Source organism: Labrus mixtus, chromosome 5 (genome assembly GCF_963584025.1).
Source record: "Labrus mixtus chromosome 5, fLabMix1.1, whole genome shotgun sequence".
NCBI classification, from domain to species: domain Eukaryota; kingdom Metazoa; phylum Chordata; class Actinopteri; order Labriformes; family Labridae; genus Labrus; species Labrus mixtus.
This window is the reverse complement of record NC_083616.1, coordinates 9,164,953-9,192,360: the sequence shown is the minus strand read 5'-3', so window position 1 is coordinate 9,192,360 and position 27,408 is coordinate 9,164,953. Positions and strand designations below refer to the sequence as shown.

At 39.7% G+C, this 27,408-nt stretch overlaps 1 protein-coding gene across 2 annotated transcripts in view; it reads right to left on the bottom strand.

The window, feature by feature from the left end:
* rimbp2b (RIMS binding protein 2b) overlaps positions 1-27,408 on the bottom strand; it is a 77,758-nt gene that overhangs the window by 35,336 nt on the left and 15,014 nt on the right. For both annotated transcript variants that reach the window (XM_061037649.1, XM_061037650.1), the window contains exons 2-3: positions 10,771-10,854; positions 3,930-4,019 (exon numbers count right to left, since the gene is read on the bottom strand). The gene's annotated coding sequence lies outside the window, so the exon portion shown is untranslated. The remainder of the gene's footprint in view (positions 1-3,929; positions 4,020-10,770; positions 10,855-27,408) is intronic.

Sequence of the window (27,408 nt, the reverse complement as noted above, 5' to 3'; positions counted from 1 at the left end):
CTATATCGCTACTCTTCTGATATTAGTGCTACCTGAGTATCATCAGCTGAATAGTGTGAAGCTATTCACAACACTGTGTAGCTCGTGTGCTCCTGTGTAAGCTCAGAATACAAACTAAATTAAGGCTACGTTAATTAAAACATCACAGCTAGTTGTCAAAAACATCACGGGGCATCTTGAGGATCAGTGCCACAATGAACTAAGACTAAGACTATTACAGCTTTACAATGAAAGACTGAGTGCAGACTACAATAACAATGTAATCACTGCATTGGTAATCGATAAAGTATAATTACAATCACAAGCACAGTTATTAATGCAACTGATTCACATAAAGGAACTTAAGTTGTGAGTGTTGCACAGTTAGCTCCTAAAAATCTAACAAGATTTGAATTTACCCGTCATTTATCCAACTCTTACCAACCATATTATCTTATAATATAGATATATCATTTGTATTATTCTAATTCAACAAATAATGAAGCTAGAAGAGTTTCAAAGCTTTTCATGAAGTCACTCAGTTCATTGTTTGCCACTTGTTTTCCTTTTTTTGTTGTAAAGAAAGAAACACTGTTCAGTACAATTGACTAATTGACACCAGGTTGTCTCCTCACTTATTAAATCTGTATCGACAAAAACTGGACATCTTTTGACACTTTTGTTCATTTTTAGCACAACGACTTGAAAAAAAGAAAATTTTAATATTTACTTGAATGCCAGCCAAAGCATACCAAAACATTTTAATAAAGGACGAGGGAGCTGACTGGTTTGAACGATAAAAGATTTAAAATATTATGATGATGGAAATGTTACATAATTCACTGACTGAGATGGTTATTACCAGAACATAAATACATTATTCATGCTTCATTGTTAGCCAAGCACCAAGTTTGTGAAGCAATTGCGCATTATATTAACATTGTACACCAATTCAACACCAGTAAATGAATGCTAAATGAATAAATATCGGCAAAGAAATTAACTTTGTTCATAATCTTTCTTCCATGGACCAGCTGTATTGCTACTTAGGAGGCATTTTTTTAATCAGTTTTTTAAATGCCCCTCATCGGCTGCAAAACGTCTGGTTCCTGCAGCCGTAATGTGGCGTAGCCCTTTCCTCAGAGCAGCCATCAATGACTAATGATTCCTGGAGGAGGGCGTTTCAGCAAACATCAGCAAAGCGAAACACAAACAGACTTCAGTGAGTATGTCTATGAACAAGCTGCCTCCGCACAGCCAAACAATCCACATGGATAGAAGCGACTGTCAGACCTTATGTAGACAGATCGAACCAAACTATATTGGATTTAGCAGAAGCAGGTCAATAGTCTATTATGGGCAGAGGGGGGGTGCAGTTTTCTGCCCCTCCCAGTTCATTCAGAGACGATAGGGATCAGAACACGGGGGTGTTAGCGAGGGCTGATATCCGCACTACCCTGCAGAGTGCTGCTCTCATATCCCTCAGCGTGATAACAGTTCAGGAGTCCTCAGCACAGCTGCTCCAAGAGCCACCTCCACCCTGATAAGACGTCAATAACTAGCAGCTTTCTTCCCCCCAACAACCTGCCAATCAGCTTTAGGAAATACTCTCTGTCCATAGAGTTTACTGATCTACTCCGACTTTGTGTTATCCACTCTGAAGGCCTTTGAGATCTTCAACCCTAAAAGTACTCAACTCAAAAGTAAGGTGAGGGAGTTTTAATATTTGGAAAATTGTTACTTTCAGTTCTATGCTGTACATTGGGAAAAAGGCTCCATTAATCCAGCATCCTAAGGCAAATTATAGTTTGACCCAGAAATCCATCTTGTAGAGTGTAACTGTAAAGGCCAGAGCGGCTGTGACCTATGAAGAACACGGCTGACACTGTGGCAAGACCACAAATGTCATGTTTGCATCGCACTCGAATGACATCAGCATTCATGCAACATTGAAGCCACTGTCTTTACCTCTTCTGTTTTGTCCTTAAATTAAAAAAAAGGTATTTAACTGCATGTCAACCTACTGTCAGTGCAGTGAGAAGTTTTGCTTTGATATGTGAGTCTAACTGATCCTTTTTCTGTCAAAAATTGCATATGATTGACACTTACATTACTCATAATTCAACAGTAAACCTAATAGAGATTGCTATTTTTAAAAATAATTCTTCTGCCATAGGAACAGAACCTTTAACGTTACAATATCTTTGTTTATCATTGGTAGTCTTCATTTTAATAAAAGCTGCTGTTTAAAGCCTTGTTGTTTAACTCAACATTTACAGGCATTATTAACATAGCCAGTTGTAAACAGAAGGAGAGCTCCTCCTCCTCTTGGTTCTGAAGCTTGTACATTTAAAGCCCCTGGAAAACCAAATCCGCAAAAAGCTTCTAACTGTGTTATGTTTGATCTTATGTACCGAAAAAATGAACTCCCTGACAGTATTAAAAGCTACCTTCCAACTGTTTTTCAAGGTTTTTTGAACATTTTCTGACGTTAGGTGTTAAGTGGACTAGCTAGGAGTTTTATTACACAATAAATGTCAAACCAATAATAAAAACACACACAAATGTTCCGCCCAATCAGGTGCAACAGAACTACCATGCTCCTACAACTCAGCCTCCATGCTTGTGTGTGAGCTGTTCCTGGCTACACATCCACAGGTGAGGATGACAGCTTGTCATGCAGTGGACTTGGAGAAACAGTGGGCTGTGTTTTGGTAAGACGTGTCGGAGTCATGCTAAAGAACACTAACATATGCTAGGCTAATTACACCCACTACTGTTTAACCAGAACAAAGCTCCGGGCTTTGCTAAACGGCTTTGTCTTTCACCAGCAGTGGTGTCCTGAAAACCAGCGTCCCAGTGTCTGCCCACTGCAAGCCAATGGCTCGGCTACAGTCGGGCCATGCACCACCACTGGTCACTAATTGTCTTGAATTTAAGTTTCTCTTCAAACAAACCTTAACAGTATATCTCTGTTTTCTTTATGCGGGTTAACAAAAAAGGAATACCAATTACTGGGTAACTGAAGATTGCTAGGAAAGAGGCAATAAACTGAAAATTCAAGATTAATAAAAGGGTGTCCTGGTTACAGTAAGCCAAACCGACTGCCTTAATAAAATCTTGAATATCAGGAGGAAATATCCAACAGTCTGGGATATGAAGGAGGTAGTAAAAATGCTAAGGAATGTCTGAATGGTTCTTCTCTGTGACTTTGAATTTTTTGTTTTCGTGATTTTTCAATTTTCAATTTTAATATTTCCTCCCCCCCCCCCCTCTGTTATGATGCTTTTGATGTGTGAATCACTTTGAATTGTCTTGCTGTTGAACTGTGCTGTATAAATAAACATGCCTTGCTTTGCCTTATTTGGAGGATTTTGACATTACGAGGGAGAAAATATGCTAAAAGTGGCAATGCTAGCTCTGTTAGCGTGGCTAGGAATCCCATGACGCTTAAGTGCAAAACAAGTTGTTTTTGAAGAGGTTTTCGAACAGTTATGTCGATTTTTGCCTGTTTGAAACTGCTGAGACATGATCTTGGACAGAACTGGTGTGGAAATCTGCACAGGTTCAGAGGTAGTCTGAATGAAAATGATGACCTTATATGAGAAGTTAAGGGATCACAAAAGTTAGAACAAATAGTCCCAAGGTCAACATGAATGTCTTTACCAGTTCATAGCAATCCAATAGTTGTTGAGTTGTTTATTTCTATCCTTTAGGGCCCAAAAGGAAAACAAGGGGATCACCAATGTTATCAGATTGTATCCACAGAGCACCATGAATGACCGTTACGTAATGAACTTCATTGGTACAATATAATCTACGAAATAAAATAAATGTCATTACGGCAGTCAGGGGATCACTACGTGTTGTTCTCAACAGACAAATCTAAGGGTAAAATCATTTCATAATACAGTCATAAAAGCAAAATCCTAGGCTTTTTTGCTGCTTACCTTCTCATGGTCAGATCCTTTGTGGCTATTGTTAAAGAACTGGAGGTTCAAGTGCTTATTGTCCTGAAGGAAGTCTTGAAGCTCATTCTCCTAAGCAAAAGAAGCAGAAAGAAAACATTGTTCAGAACCTAAGAAGTCATGTTTATAACAAAGCCCAGCACCCGAACAGAGCGTGTTGTTAGTGATAGCCCATGCATTATTCATTTGAGCAGTCTGCTGGACGTTCTCCTGCATGTTTTAGAAAGCATGACTTAAATTCTAGCCTCTGCAGTGAAGCAATAGTGTAGCCAGAATATGAACTTTTATGTAAACATTTTAGAGGAGATGTAATAAGACACCATGGGAAATGTTTTCTTCACTTCTGTTCTCTCTGAGTGGATCTAAATCAAGCAAGTGTTTTGATTGTCTCTCAAACACACACACACACACACACACACACACACACACACACACACACACACACACACACACACACACACACACACACACACACACACACACACACACACACACACACACACAGATCCCCACGCTCTGATCAAGTGTGTTGAGCTGCGGGTAGAAGAAATAAACCTTCATTGCTGAGGAAGCAGGAACAGCCATGAGGCGTGCCACGGATGCAATTTACAGTGTCAACTTCAGAGTTCCCTGAGATGTGCACTTCACTGCAGCTAGAGCATCATGTAGGCCAAGTGTTGTTCTTGTCAGGAGCTACGAAACCTACTAGCTCATGCATGATACATTTACAGTAAATACAGTGCTTGTTAATGGCTTGTGATGCAGCCACTCCCGCTGCCTTATGTTTTACTTATGAAGGATGTTTCAGAGGGCAAATGGAGACACGAGTCACCAAACTAACAAGCATGCAGGGTTTGAACACTAACCAACTGCAAAGCTTTAAGTTATTTCCTTTGATGCAGCAATAAGGAAAGAATCAGCATGAGATGCATGGTGCAAAACATGTGAGTTGGTCATGGCAAAAAGCCATCTTTACAGAATACATTTTTAAATGTGACAGTGGTAAATTCACAGGCGTAACTAATTTGATAATGGTGTCTGAATTCCTGCTTCAGGTTCAGTGTATTTGTCCTTGTGCATGCCTGATTACTTTCAGTGGTACACTTGAATTGAATAGAGGCATCATTAATGTTATATGTAACATTTGTGATCATCCAATCAGAGAACTGAAAAGGTTAGTTTTGAGAAAGTTTTGCTGCTAGTTGTCCTGTATGAAAATACAATGCAAATAATAGAGAGAATCAACATAATATAACACACTACTCTATATTGAAGGGATCATTTCAAATATTATTAAATGAACTGTTTGAACTCATATCAATATAAATGGGTAAAATTCACAAAAACACACTGAACATCATGTATCAATAACCAGCTAAAATCCACTGAGTATCAAAGGATGTTTAGATATCACTTTTACTAGTAGTAGTAGTACAGTAGCACTACAGACATTACTGTCACTTCTTACTAATTATCAGACTTTTTTTCTAATGGATGTGTACTGTACAAACTACTGCATAAATGAAGTGTATGTGCACACTATAGAGGAGAACTGTTGTCGAAGATAAACGGTGATAAGCAAACAACAACAGCCCGAAGAAAATACCAAAGTCACAACTGAGATCTGCTACTCGTAGATTAATTTAATTTCTGTGGCATAAACAAAAAAATATTGGCATTTTAACCTGCATCAATTGCGTCTTGTCAATTTAAATGCTTCCCGTACAAGCATAAGATTGCATTGGCTTTCCTATTCATATCTATTGATCCTCGATTGATTAGTAATGTGGGCCAGCGAAGCCTCCAGGTGTTCATTCTGAAGGACAAACAGCTTCTGAAAAAAAAACCCACAAAAAAACAAGAGCTCACATATAACTGTGTGTTTATGCTTACAACAAGCATTGACTGAAATCCTCATTTAAAATCCCTTTCTAGAATTGGGATATGAGGGCACACACGTTGCGTTGCAATACGAAATGGTCTTGAACACAGAATCAGCTGTTCCTTTGTCCTGTATTGTCGATGTGTTAACGCTTTAAACAGATCAGTACACGTCATAATCCCTTGGCAAGGCCCATTTTTTTTATGGAGAGCCTGTGAGCCCAGTGATGGAGTAAATTCCATGCAGAATACACTGTGGCCTATTTTTAGCTGCCTACCACACTATTCAGATGAAAACCTGAGATTTTGTGCTGAGGTGGGATTTCAGTTTTTCTTAAAATACAACGATCCATGAAATCATTATGCACACAGCATACAGCACATTCTGTTCCAATTTGTAATGCTTAAGAGACTGGATGGTGTCAAGACTCATTGTAACTCTCATTACATATATAGTAAGTTTTAAAACGTTCTTTGACAAACATATATGTCATTATCTGTAATATACCAATTATAATTTTGTCTGCAGAAAATGTGGTACACTGAAATAAAAAACCCAGGAAACATGACAAACAGGAAATTCTTAAAGATATTTTGGATTTGCTCGGGATGCTCAGGAAGCCACCATAGGTTCATGAATAATACACTTACAATATTATTAGGCCAGGGGCAGAGTACCTTGCTTAATCCTGCGTCTGAAAGCAGTTGAGAGGCTGTCGTGTGTCTTGTCCAGACATGGTCTGACTCAGCCTGCTGTGCTAGAGCTGTGTGTTTAATTTTGACAGGCCTGACGGATGAATCAACTCTGCCATTTAGCACAGCAGCAGAGCAAACATTTCACCCACTTACCCTCTGCTCTGTGGACTCAGGGTGAGCAGCATCATTTACTCTTGTTCAGCACAGACCACCGCCATTATCAGTGTTGTTCTAATGACCAGCTTAATCTTTTCAGCCTATTCCTTTACCCACATCATCTGCACTAAAGTATAATGTAACATGAATAATATTAAAAAGGGACTACATAAAGAGAGAGCAGTAAGTTATAAAGTCTGCTTTAAGTACATTTGGGAACGGGCAAATGCCACAAATTGCAATTCAAGTATTTTGAAGTTCAAATCTCTAAATGACAGCTGCACTGTGTAAAGGGGTAAAAGTTTACATACAGTACAAGGGCTTCCAGTACTCTGCACACAAAATGATAAATACCAGTGCTCTCTTTGAGTGGTGCACATCATGCTGTGCAAAAAAAACCTCAAGAGTTCAAGGCCATCTGAAAGATGTGCAAAACATGGACACAGCAATTTCATACAGCATGTGAATTGATTGTACTGTACCCTTTAAATGTAAACCAGAAAAAAGGCATGGAGAATAGAATCCGTCTTTCTGCTGATGCACATAAAATGTACACCATGTGTCCAAGCAATGAGAGCTGCCAGTCCAGCCTCTGTTAAGATGCTCCCAATGTGCTCAGACTGAAAGCTAATATGACCACAGAGGCGGACTTTTTCACCCCGATTATTGAGCTAAATTTGAGAGCACAGCTCCACAGTCCTGCCGTTTAACCTGTTGAGTCAGCCTCCTGTCTGCCTCAGTATTAGTCTTCGATTAGAACTGATACATGTTTTGAGGAACGCTTGCACAGCAGATCCTTGTTGCCATGGTAACCGGCCTTAAAGTCCACATGACATGGAAAATAAATTTTTCCTGTTTAAATCCAGTGTTCCTGTGTAAACTGTTCGTGTATCTGCCATTCTCTGACACATATTTTTCAATAAAGCATTATCTGAGCATTTACATCAAAATAACTGTATTTTCTCTTATTGTTTACTTTTTCAAATGTCTGATGACTCATCCTACACTCAGGGACATTTACTCATTTTTCAACCAATTGAATAGCTTTGTTGAAGCTTACGATCCATTCAAATGCATCACAATGTTATATCCCGCCTCCTACCTTCTGACTGGTTCTATCCTATCTATCCCGTTTAAATTGAAAATATGTAGTTATACACTCGATACCCATGAAGGTGGAGGTACCAGATGGCTATAGTAGTGTTTACTGTCAGTCACATACACACTGTTTATACACTACAGCTGAACTAACTGTGAGGATGCATGGCATCGATCCCAGCTACAATTTCTAAAGATTTAGTAAGAAGATCAACATATATTCTTGTAGATATGCTGTCAGTGTTTAGTTATAAGAAATGACCAGGAGAGCGGCTGCTTAGAGTAAAACCTATACCTTATTTTGTATGTGCACTCTTTCCTAAAAACTGTGAACTAAGAAGTGAGAAAAGGGGAGAAACAGAGGAGATACAGAGAGGTAAGCAAGCTCAGACCAAACAGGGAGTGACATTACTGTCAACTCGCCGTCTCCTCACTGTAGTGTTCATTGGTCTTGTCTGTGTTTGTGTCTCCTTTCTTTGAGCTCAGTGCGGGAGGAGATAAGAGCTGTGCTGCAGTCTGTGGAGACCAGCCTGCCATTTCTGCACGCCATTTGGGGACAGTGTGTCCTCTGGGTTGCTTCACCGGGAGTAAGCGAGCTCAGCGACAATGGGCGAGGAGGGAAGTGTTGCTCTGGGCAGGGGACGTGAGAGGAGGGCAGCAGAGAAAACAGTCCTAATGGAGTGTTTATTCCAGGGCAGAGAGCCACACACAAAGACAGCTCATCTAAAGAAGTGGTCTTGGGGGCATAAGGGAATGAATTCAAATAGTCTCAGACCAAACAGTGCCATTTAGATTACTGCTGAATCCTTCCAGCTCCTGCCTTTCACAGGAAAAATCTCACTCCAAGCCTAATGCCTGACTCTGAGCTTACTTCTGCTTCTACAGGTCCCAAGCATGTATGTAGTTTGAAACTTTGACAGAGTAGCTGTTGTCAGTCGTACAACACCCCGGTTTATTTTTCATACTCAAACCACAGAAAGTAATCCTACAAATCTCTTCATTTACACATTCTCTAAAATTCTAGTGAATTTGACTGAAATTAAAAAAAAATGTCAAAGCCTGTGGGGACACTTCTTTAAAAACTACTTCTACTGAAACGCCATAGCAGTAAGACGTCGTTCTCTCGAAGACAAAAAAAACTATAAAAAGCTGAGCCGAGCGCTCCATCTCAGAACATAATATGAAGTGATTAGTCAGAGTGATAAGTGGGGCTCCCATAACTGTATTGGTGAAATCCCACAGACCAGAACCCTTCACATACACTTTATCTCTGCTGTGATTTACATCTTTGATGTCTTCCTGTAGTAAGACATAGAGCCTGATGAATCCTCTTATCTAATGTGATGTGGTTTACCAAAACATAAACAACTGGCTGAACACAGCTGATTGCTGACCCCAACAAGTTTTTTTTTTATCCTTTACTATAGTGTAATACTATATTTATAAGTACGAAACATGCATAAAACAAATAACAAAGTGGCAATATAAACATTTATAAACAGCACCACCAGCAGTTGAAGAGCTTGTTATTTGTTCACTTCATAATTCTGACAATAAGGGCTTGTGTCCACTAACAGTGCTTTTTACACTGGAAGCACCTATTTCCTAAACAAAACCAATTGTGGCGCCACTCACAATAGTTCAACTTTCAAAACATTGCAGAGCTCATCAATGTCACTTCCCCCACACTGACAAATCAAAATCAAGAAGGGGTGGAACTTCCAATATCACATTTTTGTTCGCAACAATGGTGGAGGGGAAACTACTCATTTTCTTTGCATGGTTTATCTCATTTATCCAGACTTATTCGCCAAGAGTACAATGTGCAGGTCTGGAGCATAGACTAGCTGCTACTAATGCAAGGACTTGATTCCTTTCCATTGCTTTAAAATTGTTTTTAGGGGCGCTGCTGGAGCATTGGTTAGTGTGCGCGCCCCTTGTATAGAGTCTATAGTCCTCCAAGCGGGCAGCTTAGGATCGAATCGCACCTGTGGCTCCTTTCCCACATTTTATTCCCCACTCTCTCTCTCTCTCTCTCTCCCTGACTCTATCTCACCATTAAAAAAAAACGGCCCAAATTGAATTTATTAATGTTTTTAATTTTTCTCAAAACTGACTTACTGTTACTTCTAAGGGAAGCATAAGTGTTGTGGGACAACTTTCATAACCTAGCAAAAGTAAATCCAGATGAAAAAGTTCTCCCAAATTGAAGCTGCGTTTTTTCCAGCGCAAAAAATAAGTTTGGGGACACAGGCCATTAAGAATCCATCAAAATGTGAAACTGCTAACCACTGCATATACAACTCAAACTAATCACTAAATTAGCCTAACATAGGACTTCTACAGCCCTTTTATGAGCGACAAAGCAAGAGTTGTAAAATATTTTTATGCTCAGCAAGTTCTCTCCAACCTTTTTTTTCTGTTTTCTTTGCCTTTTGTCCTGTGTCAAGGTCATCCAGCGGGCAGAATGACATTTCTGGGACATTGTAAGAAAATGTCCTTCAAAAAGGCACCAAACACAAAAAGAAGACACAAGACTTGTCTAACATCTCTAACCTTTCAGAGCGGTGACCTTACTTTAAAAACATGCAAAGTCCTGTGTGCTGCTGTACACACAAAGAGCAGCAGTGTTTCACAGAGCTATTTGAACTGATGTGAATACAAATAAACCAATATAGCCGAGCCCGAGGATACCACTCAAGTTTACATTGTAGAATGTGTACGATTACTACGTCATATAACTACTGCTGTGAAGCTTATCCCTCATTCTCAAATGTATCCTTATCGGCAAATAATGCAACATGCAGTGAACTGCTCTTATTTTCAATTTCTGTCATCACCTCTTAAGAAGCAAGATATCATTACAGCAGACTGTCCCTCGTTTTCTCAGGGGATGTTTGTGTGTGTTGATAGTAGGCGAGGCTCTCAGGTACAAATCAATTTTAGCCTGTCCTTTCACTCAGAGGTTGGGGTATATTTTTGGAGCACTTACCAAAGTCTGACATGTTTGATTCTTTTTCTTCACCTCTGCCTCGAGTGCTTCGCACTCCTTCCTTCTGGTACTGATTTCAGTCTCCTGGGGAGAGAAAAAAAAAGATGCGATGGTTTGTCAGGTACTGACACTACCTCAGAGCACTAGTTTGAACTAGGCAGAAAGAGAGAGAGCAGAAGCATCTTATTGTTCAGTAGTATTTACTCTGTGTTTTTCATATGTACAGTATGTGTGCGTGTTTGTGTGTATATTGTCTTGCCTGTGCTACAGACTCTGACAGACTTACAGGTGTTACCTAATAGATGTTACAAAACGTTTTTACTGACAGAATAAAATAGACTGTGGGCTGGAAGGAATCTAGGGTTCAAATGTGGAGGGTGTATGTTTTTTCTCTTAGAATACTGTGTAAGAAATAATGTTCATATGTAATAAGGACAATGACCAAACAAACAAACAAACAAACAAACAAATAACTTAATAAATACAAGCCTTATCCTAAACCTTATCCCAGTTTAGACAGTTATAGTTTTATAAAATTATTTATATTTTTGGCTGACACTGTTCGGCATGGTGATATACTGAATTTTTTAATCTTGGCTAGTGTAATGGTTACCATGTTTGACATTTTTGTTTGGCGTGTTAGCATGCTAAAATGTCTGGACTAAACACAAAGTGCATCTGAAGCTGACAGATCTGTAAATTGATTGGAAGTGATTTTATTATAATCATAAGTACCTGACAAAATCAAATGTTGATACGGCTAGTGTGGCTACAAAATAAAAGCTTTGCCTTTCTTTGAATCTCTCATGTTTCCTTTCTTTAAAGTTCCTAAGACTCTGGTGACTTGTTTCCAAACAGAATTAGGATTACAAATCTGTATAGAGTTTTGTGTAAGGCAAAAGACACAGGTAGAAATAATACACTTAATAAAGATTGTCTTCCATTTAAGGTAGCAGTGAAACTGAGCACAATAGCAGAGCAGTCACACGTTTGGCTCCAGTACACCAGAAGGTCTTTAAAAAAAAAGTTGTATTCTTCGTCTCGTTCTCCTTCTCAATCAAACAAGTGTTAACTATGTGTGCAAATAAACTGCAGACTTCATTCTGTCACTTTGTAATTATAGTTCAACTAGCGACTAGCTGACACGTCATGTTCCCTCCTGAGTTTTCTGAAAGTCTGTTATGTTTCCATCAAGCAGCCGTTTAACTGAACTGACAGCTGAATACTGTGTCAGCTGCAATTACAATGAAAAGAAATTCAGGTTTTTTGGTGATATGAGATTAGAGACAAAATGTGACTAACGTTTACCAAAGCATTCACAGAGGATGACTTGTTTAGTCTATGAGTGTTGTTCAGAAAAGTCATCACCACTAGCTCTGCTAGAATAACAATGTCCCCCTCAAGAGCCAATTAGAGGATGCCATTCTTTTTGTTGCTGTACTATAATCAGGAGCTTAACACTTTTGGAAAGGGTATACCCATTAAAAAAAAGGGGAAACAGCTCTTTTATGGTCATTCATTTAATGCATAGCCAACTATTGCACTGGTCTTACAGTACAAACTACATCAAAGTGTTACATCACCCACCAGATCCTGCAGCTTGAGCTCTCTTTCTCTCAGTGTACCATGAACAGCCCTGCTATGGAGGGGAGTGAAAAGTGTGGCTGGATGTTCCAAGATTAGCGTATATAGAATTAAGCAGGATTTTATCTGTGTCAGTGTCGGCTACATGTGCACACACATACACACACTGTGGTAGCATGGCACCACGTGGCCCTGGGCAGGACTAAAATAAGCATCAGCGAAGCCACCATAAAGCCCACAGCACAGAATACATGCTGCAAGTGAGAATGCATGAATGTGCATTTCATGACAGAAGCGCCCACAGCTTGGTTTGACATTGGAAACATATTGGAATCCATTCAAATGGAAGACATGTTTGCTCTGCTACATCAGCTGGTTCCCCTCTTGACCCCGCCGGTGCCAACAATATCTAATAAGACAGCGAGCAATAAGGTCAGGGAACAGGATGGGCGGAAGGGGGAGGAACAAGCTTTGACCCTTTCAAGCTCTGCAGCCTTGTGGTGTTTCAACACTGGCAAGTGACAGTTGGTTTGATCAAATCTTTGACCCCTTCTCTCTGTAGCTGATCAACCGATGATCCTGCTGAACTGTTTGTTGCATGTAAGGACATTAACATTTACATGGACACACATGTGGGGGGGGGGATAATTGTACACTGAAGCAATATTTCATTATCAAATAAAGAGTTAAGGTATGATTATATATATATATGTACATATATATATATATATATATATATATATATATATATGTACATATATATATATATATATATATATATATATCATAGGTGGGGGAAAACATTTATTAATGTAAAAATCAAGATTCTTATCTTCTGAGATTTTAAATCGATTCATAACTTCCAAAAATCAAAAAAAAAAAATTCAAAGCTCTTTAACTCAGTAGAATGCCAAATGGAGCAGCAAGAAATTCAGCCAGTCTCACAGACGACTGGAGTAGATCCTGAAGTATTTACTAATTCAAAAATAGATTTTGAATCATGAATCCAGAATTGTTTTGAATCGAAAATAGATTCTGAATCAAATCATGAGACACCCAAAGATTCCCAGGCCTAATATATATATATATATATATATATGTATATATGTACATATATATATATATATATGATTTGCAATGTGTTTAACGGGATGGTTAAGTATGTATGATATGGATATAATTTAGGTTTATTTGCAAAATTGTGGTAGAGTGATCTTCAACCTTTCTACAAAAATGTATGAACAAAAATGAGAATGTTCTAGCTAACAGTTTGTTGAAAGAGATTTACAAAACAAACACTGCCACTTTAATTTTTGATATATGAATTGTTTTTTAATTTGAGTTGCGAGTTATATCAGCCACTGCAGGTGAATGCTTCTGTCGTTCTGTGAGGTTTCCATCACCTTAAACCACATAGTTCTTATTCACTACAAAGTAAAAAGAAGCACAAGCTAAACTGAATAGAATATAAAAATATATGAAAAGAATCAAAAAAGATCGGGAATGGTCAGGAAAGTCTGCATATGCACATTAAACACTATCATGTCGATACTTAATGAATCCCTTTGAGAAAATCCTACAGATCCTTTACAAACAGCTTGTCATCTCTTATGAGGGATGGTATCTTATGAGGGCAGTTTTCAGAACGAGACAGCCACACACAGACACACAAACACAGACCAACACACACACACACACACACACACACACACACACACACACACACACACACACACACACACACACACACACACACACACACACACACACACACACACACACACACACACACACACACACACACACACACACACACACACACACACACACACACACACACACACACAGCTTACAGGCTTTGCTGAGGCTCATTTGTTTAGAGCACATTTGCCAATGTTCAATTAAAAATCCCTCTGATAAAAGATTCAAATGGCTGCCATTGTGAGTAATGAGCTCCTGTATAAGTGAGGAGGCGTTTACTGCACAGCAGATGAAGACAGATGAGAAGCACCATCCCCTTAAGCTGGGTCTAGCATTTATACCTCACTGGCACTAATGCAAATGCATGCACAAGAGAGGTGCATCCACAGCAATCTGTACTACCTCAATGGTTCACGATATGAGGCAGGAGGACTTTAACATTCTGTTTGATTGCAGAGGATCTAATCTTCACAACTTCTCTTTGGTGATTTATTTAGGAGCCACTCATAAGAAATTAATCAAACCACAATGGTGATAATTGATCAAAAATACGTCATTTGGAAAGTTCCATCTTCTCGATGATGAAGATCTGCTGCTTTTCTTCATTCAATAAAAATATATTATTAAGCCCAAGCTTCTTACAACCATAAATTTCCTCTTCATCTAACCTTTCCCATTTTACCCTTTCATTTATTTTTATTTTTTTTATGAATTAATCAATTCATTGGGTTTACTACTGTAGTTACATGACTATGATGGCAATAGTGTTCTATTGGTCAGACAGTCCAGTACTGAACTGTTTTACATGTTGGATGGATTGCCAGAACATATGCAAGATCCAAAGAAGATCACTCCTGCTGACTTTGTTCTTCTAATTTATCCTTCATAACTCTAGCAGATGAACATTTTTTTATTATCCTGTCCAATTTCACAACATCCACTGGATGGATTGTCACTGATACAACCCCAGGGTGTACCCCAAAAAGTTATAATTAGCTTTTCCACTCCTATGCTTTTCTTTTAACAAACAACCTCGCAAAATACACCCAAAAAACCTGATCAGCAACTAAGAATTATTTGCTATACTATAATTTAATCATGATAATGATGTTAGCAGATGTTTTGCAAAAGAACACAAGTACTGGAAACAGAAGATTCTCAGCTGTGAGTCCTGGACTCAGCCATCTTAGTATTCAGCACCATGGAGAGTTCCCACAAGAGAACACAATAGTAACATGTGATGCATACAAGCTTTACCTAAACTCATTTTTTATTTTTGCTGACCCTCCACTGCGAGTTAAATGCACAGCAGCATCTTGATGAAATCGGGTTTACATACTATAGCATTCTCTCTGCAATGACTAATTAATAGCAAAGGCTTTCCCCACCCTATTCTCAGCATTCAGTCTTCTGATCTTTTGTAGTTGGGAAAGCTCTGCGTATAATCTGTGGCAGCAAGGGTAACCTCATTACTCCCTCTCTCTCTCCCTCTCTCTCTAGCTCTCAGTCTTTCATCCCTAGTCGTTTTGAATATGCATGATGCGTAATGATGGGTAATAATCCTGCCTATGGCAGTGCAAAAAAACTGCACACGTTTTCTACCAGGGGGCAATGCTATGCAAACAACAGATATCTGATGGAGATATCAAATAGAGACAGACATGCACAGGAGTAAGACTTGCTCCAGGAGGACTTTGAAAGCAACCTCTGTTCTCCTTGCAAAATATTTTAGGGTTTTCTTTCAGAACTAATTATGCTACTGTATGCTAATCCTTTTAGAAATATGTAGCCACACAGTGTGGTGCAATTCAGCTGAGCCACATTTTCATAAAAATGATGGCCACTCAAAGAAATATTCACTTGACTTTTAATAGGGAGTATTTACGCTCAGAAACAAACAGTACATCACTTCTAACTGGGGCACATATTGTGGCTTAACAGCTAATTTGTAGCCCATCAAAATGTCAGTGGGGCTTCCTAACTTAGAGATATATAGTATATATATTCTTATATATCTCTTAGGATATATATACTGTATGTAGTGTTGACATATTTTTCTTGTTATTTAAGTTTGTTTGTTCTCCCCTGCCAAGCTTCAGAAAGAGAAACGGCCATTAAGGAGGTTGAAAGGAAAGTCTAACAATGCTGAGAGCTGTCAAAGTCTGTAATAAAGGCTTCCCCCTCTGTTACTCAACACCCAAGCACAGGCTCCACTCAGCATTCCACAGTATATTGCACATACTGGGGCCTAGACACACAGCAATCTAGTCTAACACAGCAAATCATTTGAAATGGCAAAGAAAGTTACATAACCCCCACAGCTTAACTCTGTGTGTGCAGGCACAGATGCTTGCACTCCGCTAATACTGTACTCGTCTGCAGCCTCAAAGTGTGTGCATGTGTGCATGCTTTCGTGCATGTGTGTGTATGCACTATAACATGCAGTCGGACTGCTGAATCACAGATTTACAGGAAAAAACAAGAGTAACTCCCTGAGGTCATCCTGTACATCTCTCCCACACACACACACACACACACACAGTATAGGCACACATGCATACCAACAGATTGACAGATGTAATCAAGGGAGCAGCGAGGAAAGGTTAAAAGAGCGGAAAAAGATTCATAGTGGACAGACGTATGATCACGAGTGAGATACGTCAGACATAGAGACCTAGATATGAATACAAAGGATACGAAGGGAGAATGGGCAAAATGAAAAATGGGATAGAGGCAGGATTTACCGTCTAAGCTCCTCAGCTCTGCAGCATTTTGTCCCGGGTATAAGACCTCAGCGAGGCGTCCTCTATCAGGCATGTTAAATATCATGCAGCAATGATATTTAATAGGTGTAGCCTAGTCTGAATTCTACTTCCTCTACCTCTTCCTCTTTCTTTTTCTCTTTCAAACTCTATCACCCCACCAGGATACACAAGCACTGGCACGGTGCAGAATCCGAAATGAAGCTGCCACTATCACCGGGGCCTGACCTCGCTGAGCCACTGAACGCTACACTACCTGCCTGCTGATGTCTTATGAGTCTTGCACGCTACTACTGAAGAGCACAAAGGGAGGAACGTGTGAGAAGGGGGAATACTGTTGGTGAGGCGAGGAAGGAAAGAATGAATTATAATGAAAGAAGAATGAAGGAAATCACAAGGTATAAAACAGAGCAACATCACAGGCCTCTACAATAAAAGGAGTGAAGAGAGGAGAGTGTCAGGAGCACTACAAAGAGGATAAACTAGGATCTATAATAAAATGTTAGCTTGTTGGAATAGGGGGCTAATTTGAACGAGCGGGCTGAGTGTGTCTGAGAGGCTCCGGAGAGAGGACTGTAAATCTGATAATCCCACTGCACGAACACAAAGATGTCAGTTGAGACTTTTACCTTAATGGAAACTAAACAATGACTCATGCAGCCTCAACAGACTCCTACAGAGATAAATAAAGAGGTGCGCTATGCAATGCTGTAAGATCTATGCATATCCCTGTGACGATGTCCGGTTATATAGAGACACCACTGTATGATGAGAGAATAAACAGGTTTTATTTTCTTGTTTTGGCAGCTGAAAGCATTTCGCTGACTAAAGGTCCACAGAGAACATCTGATGATTACTGCTGCAACCAAGCAAATGCTGGAAGCCCACTGCTGCTGCCCACTCAGACACGGAGGCTTACTCATCCCCAGCTGGATTTGCTGGCCAATGCCTCTGCAGACAGTTCACATGGTAACCCGTATCTCTCATGGCGGCGCAGTAAACGCCTTGTAACAAAATACTGCTCGTAAACACGGATCACCTCTGCAGCTTTTACTGTGACTGTTGTCTGGAGAGAATCCAAAACATCAGGCGCACATTACACAGTTCTAGGTGGGGCAGTGTATGTGTGGGAAGGGGATTCTTTTATTTTGTGGACGTTAAATTTAGCACCACAAAGATGAGGTATTGTGCTAATCCTCTATGTTATTCTTTTTCATTACTGGCTTTAATGCAGAGAGTTTGCGGAGACAATAGTGCAGAAAGAAATAAGAGTTTCACAGCTGGTGGAGTCACACAGACTCAGACATGAACTGAACATTTTACAAGAAGAGCCGAAACAAACCAGGGGGCATCCAAATATTACATTTGAATCTCTCAAAAAGTTGATGATTTAGAGAGAAATGATAGCATTGTTAATTCCCTGATTATTAAGATTACTTTGCATTTTTCGACTCCCCTTAATGCTTCTTAAAAAACTGACCAAAACAGTGAAATGAAAACATTATTTCACATCAATGACAGATTATACTGCCTTCAATTCATCAATTTGTATAAGGATCTTGAGTGAAACTATACCTCTGCTTAACCCAAGGTGCTCTCATGTACAGAGGTCATTTCAATGCTTAGTATATGCCCCACCCCCATAAAACTTAATCTGAACAATCCATAAAATATCCATCCCTTTAGGACAGATTCACAAACAGCACAGTGTGATCTTACTGGGACAAATATTTCACAATATAAATAAAACAGCAAGCTTTGGAAAAAGAAAGCTGTAGTGACAAAGCTAGTACACAAGCTGCTTTTAAAAAAAAAAAGATTGAGTATGGGTCACACACATAACAGAACCTGACTCAGCTTACAGTCAGGTGAGGTTTAATGCAAACATCTTTAATAGAAGGCCTTATATTTAGTTTGTCAATAACATATTTTCTTGAAATAAATATGCTGGACTGAATGAATCCTGATACATTCACAGACTTGACTTGGTTGGAGTATAGTTTAAGTGTCTGGATGGCAGACACACAGCACTGTGTGACAGCAGGCTCAGTCTCATCGGAGTGGCCAGTAGCCGCGTATAGATGAGCTATGGTGGACTGTTCTCTGAGCGGCCAGACAGAGTGTTCAACCCTCAGGACGCAGTAGTCAAACAGAGCGTGGGAGCAAAAAGGAGAGCAAATGAACCCTGAATACGGACTCACTAATACTGGGCAACTGTACAATGAAAATAAAGACACTTGTGGAGCACAGCAATCGCCCTTAGAAACAGTGGAGGCCTCTGTTTATTCTTAAGCAGACTGTTGGCAGCAGAAACAGGCACAGTGTGGACGACTTGGCACAGCAGACTGCAATAAGGTGATTCAAATTAGAATTGTTTATTCCTTAACTTCTCTTTGCTGTCTGGGTTTTCTTTGAAAAAAACAACAGCCCTTACCTCATTTTTTCTTAAAACTGAAAGTTTTTTATGTTTTCAATTAAATAAATGTCTGTTATCTGGATTGTGTTAAAACCAAATATCACTCTGTAGTATGTTTAAATTCTAAGTCTTGGGAAACAATAGTACTATCTTTTTAAATGAATACGATTGGGTTGTGTTTTATGATAATTTCAACAAGGTTAATAGCTAGCGGCAAACAAAAAAGGCAGTTAAGAAATTAGATTATAACCGGCAAAAGTCAATGTTGATCTGGTCCCTTGTTTCCAGACTGCTTTGACTGAGAATTGTTGCCCTGCAGGCTTGCAGCAATTCCACTAAATAAAGAGCATAAGCTACATCATAACTTATTATCACATAAAAAGTTGAACTTTTAAGATACATATAACTGGATAGTTATTAAAACACAAAGACAAAATACAAGTTAAACTAGACAAATCAAAAAAAAGAGCTGTGTATGGTATGAAAAAGAGAAAAGGAGCATCCGTCTTCTTTTTCATGACTTTGCCAGAATCACTCGCTTTTAGTCTACGGGGAGTTGCGGCGTGCCATCACATCTGCGGCCCTCTCAGTCAGAAGCCAACAGAGAAAGAGAATCTTACAAACCTGCCATGATCAAATTACAAATTCACATTCAACTAATTCACATTGAACCAGGCTGTCTGTTTGTCTGCACACTTGGGCCCCAACCAGATAAGCTGATTAGAGCAGAAAATATTACATGCTGTCCTATTTGTTCAGATCCAGTGTTATCCTGATGCCCCTAGTAATGCAAAATCAATGACCTATGAAATATCAAGGTATTGAGATGGATAATTATGAGGTAATTATACAAAATAATTTTTTGTTATTGTACCCTGGTTCATCCTTCAGCGCACACATGGCTGTCTACCATCAGCAGGTCAATTATGTCCAGTAAGTTCATCTTCACCTGTAATGCATGAAAGGATTGAATAGCTACTTTAACATACTGGATTACGTATACTGTGCCCTGCTGCAATGACAGCTCTGAGTTGATGCTTTGTCATTTGTGATCGAAAATATTATCACAGTGGACTCTAATGTATAGGGAGTCTAACCAGATGAAGCTCTGGAAGTTTCTCAGCTCAAAACTCAACTGAATGTTATTAGAAGTTCATATCGTGCTAATTCTACACTGGCTGGCTCTGAATGATCTGTCTGGTGATTAGCTCGACTTTATCTGTCTTCCTGCCCCACACAGTGAGAGCTCAGGCTGTTACAGGCGAAGGTGCTGTCACCAGCTGAGGTAGTGTGTCTCCCGCTTTGATCCTGGGCCAGAGCCATAGACATATGCCGCTCCATCCTGCAGGGAGGAGCTGTTTTGGATGCAGGGAACAGCTCTCCATTGCCTTTATGTTCATTAGCTACATTTCAACAGCTGGTGACCAATTAGTTTGCTCTCCAGATTGCAAAACTAATATACTGAGTACACCTTAACTTTTACATCTTTTGTCAAAGGGGAACAAAGTTAGTGCTGGCAAAATATAGTTCCTGCTGCAAACGGTCAAGATTTGGCGTACATGTACTCAGAACGGATTTTTCCAGTAGAAAAACAGGATCCTATTCCTCCATTTTTTACACCTGCACATCCCTCCATCAGCCAAATCATCAATGCTTGCCAAGAGCTGCTGTCAGCATGGCCCTACAGAGGTGTCCATTAATGGGTCTTTAATGCCAGGGAAAGATGCAGACGGAGAGGAAGGTCGTCCTTGGCTTGTAGTAGAGGATCATCTGCTCTAAATCGTGTGAGTAAGAGATGATGCCCTTCTGTGAAATGATTGTTATGAGGTGTCAGACTTGGCTTTTGGCCTTACAGCAAAACGAGACTGACGAAGATGTGAGGCGTTTTCACATTAGGGTGTTGGTGAAGAGATCCTGTGTCTAGTAATGGAAGACAGGTGGTGCCCAGGAGGAGATAAAGAGTGAGGCTCTCACCCCACAGGAGTCTGGCACATTCAGAGCAGAAACAGAAGCCTTTTCCCTCCATCTGGGAGACACTCTCTAACCATCACTGCCAATTAACAGGACACTCAATTACTGGTCATTACCTAAGCGAGGACTTGCTGCCCACAGAGTGAAAGTGCCAAATCAAACAAGTGGTCAGATGAAGACAGTAAATAAAGGCAGCTTTAGCATTTTTAGTCCATCTCTATTATCATCAACAACAAACCGCAGAACTAGCTTGTCTTTGTGTGTGTTTCTATTTGTGTGTCACAATTGAAAATGAGGTTATTTCACTCTAATGCTCTTTAACATTTAAATTGATTAATTCAAAAGCAGTTGCTTTTTTATTTTAGTTTATATAGTTCATTAAAGTCTGCAGCCATGCCAGTGGCTTAGTGAGGCTGTATAAAATGCTAATGCTAACATGCCAACACTTTGCAGGTAAAATGTTTAACACATCCATTATCATAGTTGAGTATCACCATGTTACATTGTCAGTTAAATAATTGTATTGATTTATTGATTTAAAAGCAATATCATAGAGTAAAGATGAGGCAGGGAGTGTCACAATAAACATTACTAGCTCTGCAGATGTGAGGTCGTACCCAAACATACAGACCGCTTGACATTTTAACCAGATGCAACAAAAAAGTAAAGGGATCACCAATATATTTACAATGAATTCTCCCAAACATCAGGAAATCGTGCAACAGTTATAACACCACAAAGGTCAGTCTCTTGATGGGGAAGAAGGAAACGTCAGGGGAGCAGAAGGACAGAAATGTTTATCATCTGGGAACAACGACTGTCTGCATCAAATTTGATGGCAATCTATCCAACCATTGTTGAGTTATAACTGTATGGAAAACAGTTGTGGCCGGACTGACAACACTGTTCATAACATGATCCATATTATATGCTTGGCTAAAAAATAGATTTGATCTCATAATTTTTAGTATTTAATAGAAACAAAAACAAAAAAAAACACCGTAAATATAGAAATGGACAATAAAGGGAGTTCATCAGAAAATGTCCACACACCTTATTGGCTTAAAGACACTGTGTCATGGTAGTTTGTAACATATGAGAGGACATCCCTGTCATGGCTCAATTGAAAAGAAATTACTTATTTGTAGAACAAAGAGCCCTCTAACTCTTAAACAGGGACGGCAAGTCTGGAACTAATTTTGTTTCAAGCCTGTAGCTTCCCACAAGTCACAGTAAATAAATGTTGTTCAAAGGACTTTTGCATGTATGCTAAAGATAGCAGGTGAGCTCATAGTTCATCAAGACTAAAGATCATCACAGGTGACATTTTTGTCAAACTGAATAGAATTTTAGATTAATATCAAGCATGCTGTGCACGACCAGCAGCCTAACAGAAAGTCAGGCTCCAGCATTAGCATATAAACAACAGCCTGGAGAAGACGGCTGCTGCTGCTGCTGCACAAGGCTTGATCGTCAATATGCTCTCTGGTCCTCATCCAGAATCAGAGCGCGACTGTCAGGACTTTGATTCCTGCACACAGGGGAGAGGATAAACAGCAGAAAAACAACACTCCAACCTGTCAATCACCGGACGCTCCATTTCTATCACTATGAACTCCAATTTAAACCTTCAGGACAAAAAAAGAACTCCAATTTTGTTTTTTGCTTTGAAGAAATTGACTCAGACAAGTGGGGGGCAGACAGAGAGGGTTACTTATTATTCTTCTCATATTCAACAAACAACACTAGAACTGTATGAATGGCAACTGTGATTACATCCGCCTGCTGCAAAAGTGACAACTTATACCTAAAAACCGAGAGCGGACCTGGCTTAGTAGAAAATGTGTGTTTGTGTGAGCGAGTGGGCTTCTCAGAGAGGACATCAATTTCCCCTGCCTCCTCTCAGCAGGGGCTGGATGATGCTGGTTTTAAAGAATCAGAGCCAAAAGGAGTACTTTCGGCTCCCCGGAACAAACTACAAAGAGCTTCCATTATAAACCCTCGTACATTAACATTGCTGCTATACTTTAAAAGTCTTAAACACAACAAGCAGGTTTAAGTTCTTACAGACACTGTACAATGTTGATTAGCTGCAAGCATACTATAGAGGTCTTAAAAAATATCAAAACACTCCTTGAGTATTGGGTCGAAATGTTTTAGGATACAGTATCGATTCACAAAAACGCTGTAATGAATTTAGATTAATGGCTAGCATGCAAAGGTTTGCTGCAATTGTTCAACTTCTAGATAACACTGTTGTAATATCTACAGCTATTTGACTTTACAACTGCAGCGTAACAACAAACACTGAAACATGATGAAGCAGTATGTATTCAAATGTAAACACAAAGGAAACAGGCATATGAAAAAACACATTTGCATTATTTAACTCAACATGTTGCATTGAAAGCCCTGCATATACACTGGCCTTCAACATACATTAACAAATCAAATACTCTGAGTGTTAGCTTCCATTACTGCTCAGCACAGTCAAGGACCATCTATGAGTTCCCATTGCTGAGTAAGCCATATGTTTACCCTTTGTGTAAAATAGAAACACACAGGTTAACTTTCCATTGATAACACTTTCAAATGTTGCACTCCTCAAGCAGTTAGAATAGCATTTGTGCAGACAAAGCAAAAGTCTTGGTATGAAACGCTGTTTGGGAGAAGGTTTCTGATTCTCAGTTCTTCACAGAGAATACAAAGTTGCACCAGGAGTGTTTCCAAGCAGTCTGCAACCTTGTGAATTGTTTTATCTAGCAGAATGTCTCCATAATATTTTCAAAGCATGCAACACTTCACATTAAAAGCAAACAAAGTCGAAGTTTAAAGGTCAAATTTAATTCCTGACTCGCACTGACCGAAGACTCGAAGAGAAATAAGAAAGTTTAAAGAACAGAAAACAGTAGAGTCCTGTCGACAGGTGTGTTCTTATAAGCATGCTTTGAAAATGAGGCAAAAGAAAGAAGAACATGGGTGTGTCTGTGTGTGGTTACCACTGTTAAGAGCGTGACAGGGTCAACATAACTTCTCTGATATCTCATTTGGTTTAATTAATACTCTGAACTTCTTCAAATATCTGCTTCAGGCTCATTTAACATCTTAATAGAGTATCAGTCAAATGTTTATATCCGAGGTTCAACTAGTATGAGATGTCAGAGCAGGCAGGCTCACACACTGAGTGGACTGGAACGGAACATAATGTCCTTTTAATTTGTGGAACATAATTTGCCTGTAATATCTCTCTTCAAGTCAAATGCTCATAATGATGTGTTTTGCTTGTAATACATAGTTATTACTCATCCAACTAAACAACTACAAGTCTTAGAACTTAAAGGAACATTTTGGGAAAGAAGACTGTTTGCTTTCTGCCACCAGTTAGACAAGAAGCCTCACTTGACCCAAAATCATCCTGTGTGCAGGAGAAAAAAAAAGCTCTGGGATGTTGTCTTTGATTTTATTTGTTCAAAGAAATACAATCCTCTAGGGCAGCACTCAACCTCGGATGCAGAGACCATGCCTATCAGTTGGTGGGGGAACTGGGGAGGTTAGCCCTTGGCATTACAATGGTTAAGTCCCCTAAATAATAACCCCACATAAACCATTAAAATAAATGTAAATAATGAAATAATAATGCAATATGTTACAAGCCTTACTGTAGGATCAAAATATTCATTCAAAACTTGCTTTTCCCACATTTTTGGTTGCTTCTGAGACCCGGTGGTCTGTGACCCCTGCACTTTATAGTCCACTACAGAGAACTCCCTTTATCGAGAGTAGGGAATGAGTGTGGCTGTGACTATTTAAGGTTGAATCACAGCCTTACTAATAATGAATACAAGAGCACCCACTCTTAACTTGTTTAATTAATAATGTATCATGGTGACACTCAAGTTTGACAATGGACGTGTTAAACATTTCACATGCAAAAGCATTATGAACACTTGCAAATAGTAGAGATGAAGGAGATCACCATCTGAATTAGGCAGCTTATTTCAAGCTGAAATGCATGGTCAAAATCATTCTTTGTCAGACTAGACAGAAGATGAATACCAATCTCATACCTGTCCATTTAATATACAGATACAACCAGAAGCCCATTAGCTTTGATTGGAAAAGGTGGGTAACTTGTCATCACATGCGATATCTTTTACAGGTTTTGAAAATGACAATACATCAGTGAGCTTCAGAGATGTTGGTAGTGTACAGTCATAGCAGTAGTTGGTAGTAGTTATAGTAGCAGCAGCAGCAGCAGCCATGGTTGTAGTAGTTCTACAATGTTTTACTTTTGGCCACTGTCAGACAAGCTGTTTCCCTATTTCATAACCAATCTTTCTATGACCATGGCTGGAGGCTGGAGCCATATACATCTGTACTCAAAAGTAAAGCGAAAGCCAGCAGCTGATCTGCTGACCTAAACATTTTTAATTGAAGCTACAAAGTAAAAACTCTGCTTTAACATTCCACATGCTGCAAGTTCCCACTCTATATAAAAAGGACCTTTGAGTAAACATTCTCCTGCTCATACTTCAATTTACAAAATCATGACTTTCAATATAAAACGGTGTCTTTGCATTGTTGTTACTACTACTGATATTATCGGGTACTAGTTCTGCCACTGTTTGTTTTTGTAGTACTTGTATAATCTACACTGAAAAGAGAAAGCTAGTGTGTGCACATCCAGGTAAAAATAAATACAGGTGCAGGACACGAAATGTACTAACTTCAGAAAAAAAATCTTCCTCTGAGATCAAAATGTTTCTCTGTGTAAATAAAATTGCCATTGGGAGTTGAACAGTGTGGAACATTATTTTTTTTCTGCTAGTACACTGCTACACCAATCACTGCCAAGATCACTGTGCAATATGGCTGATCAAACAATTAGTAAGGTATGGCCAACTTTGATAAGTCCAACACTTCTGAAAACACTACCCTCCAATTTGCATTAAGATTAGACAAAGCAGCCAGGAAGCCCACTGACAACAGAGGACAGATCATTCTCTCTTCTTCTGCTGGCCCCGTCTGACCTGCCTTCACACTCCAGCACACCGACAGAGAACTACGCTGCATGAAAGCAGAATCCACAATTTTTACCGCCTACTGAAAACACAGACTGCTGTAATTGTGTACAGAGGCAACTCAATGCAGAGTGCATCCTTCTTTACCTTAAAGAAATTAAAGAAAGAAACAGAGAGGGAGGGGGTCAGGGTGAACAGAGAGACACAGAACAAGAAAATAAATGAAAACGAGAAAGAAAAAGACGATGAAAGGGAGAGAGCTGGGAGGGAGCTGGCTGCCATTCTGGCCCGGTGGCCCCACGGCTGATGCACAGGGTTGCATAATGGGTCTGCATGCAGTGTGAAGCAAGGCAAACAGGGCTACAGCACATGTAGCTGAAGAGACCACAACAGCCTTCTGGGGAAGAGAGGTTATTTCAGTGAGGACATACATACACAGGATGAGACAGCCATGTTTTGACACAGTGCGCTAAAAATAGCACATTCCTGATAGAAAAAAAAACAGAGTGCCAGTCAAATCCAGGCTGGCACGAGAGGGAGAGTTAAACATTGCTTCCAAAGACAGTCCTGAGAGCTGACCTTGGGGGCATGGTAAATAAGAGGAGAGCACTCCATGCAGAGAAACCACTCAAAATCTGAAACGGCTCACATCTCAGTGAGACTGTGAGCCCACCTGACAAGCGAGGCCACGCAGCCACAATCACATACAATAACTGAACTACAGCAATTCAAAATCAGCATGAGCAAATTTGCAGATTTTGTTATGTAATTTTCAGCCTGTAGGGCTGTGTGTTAGGGAAGGGCGGCAGACAGGCTTGTTGTGTTTTCTGCTGCACATATATGGCCATTAATCACGCTCGGTCTCTTTGCTCTTTTTCTATTTCCAGAGAAGCGGAAGCCTGAGGGCAGCGGACCTACGGCGCTGCAGCACGTGCAGGCTGGACTTCAGCATCACTGCAAATGTCACACAATGTTAGCTCGCTCACTGGAGGGCGGCCTACGGTGAGAGGATCACGAGAGAATCTAAAAATGGCACCTTTGCCACTAACCCTTTCTGGATGCATTGTTTGCCATGATGCTTTAATCTGATGCTTGACTCTGTCTACTTAAATAATGACCTCGCATTTTGGCTTTTTGAGGTACTGAGGTACTTTTAAGAGATATAAAACACATCGTATGAATA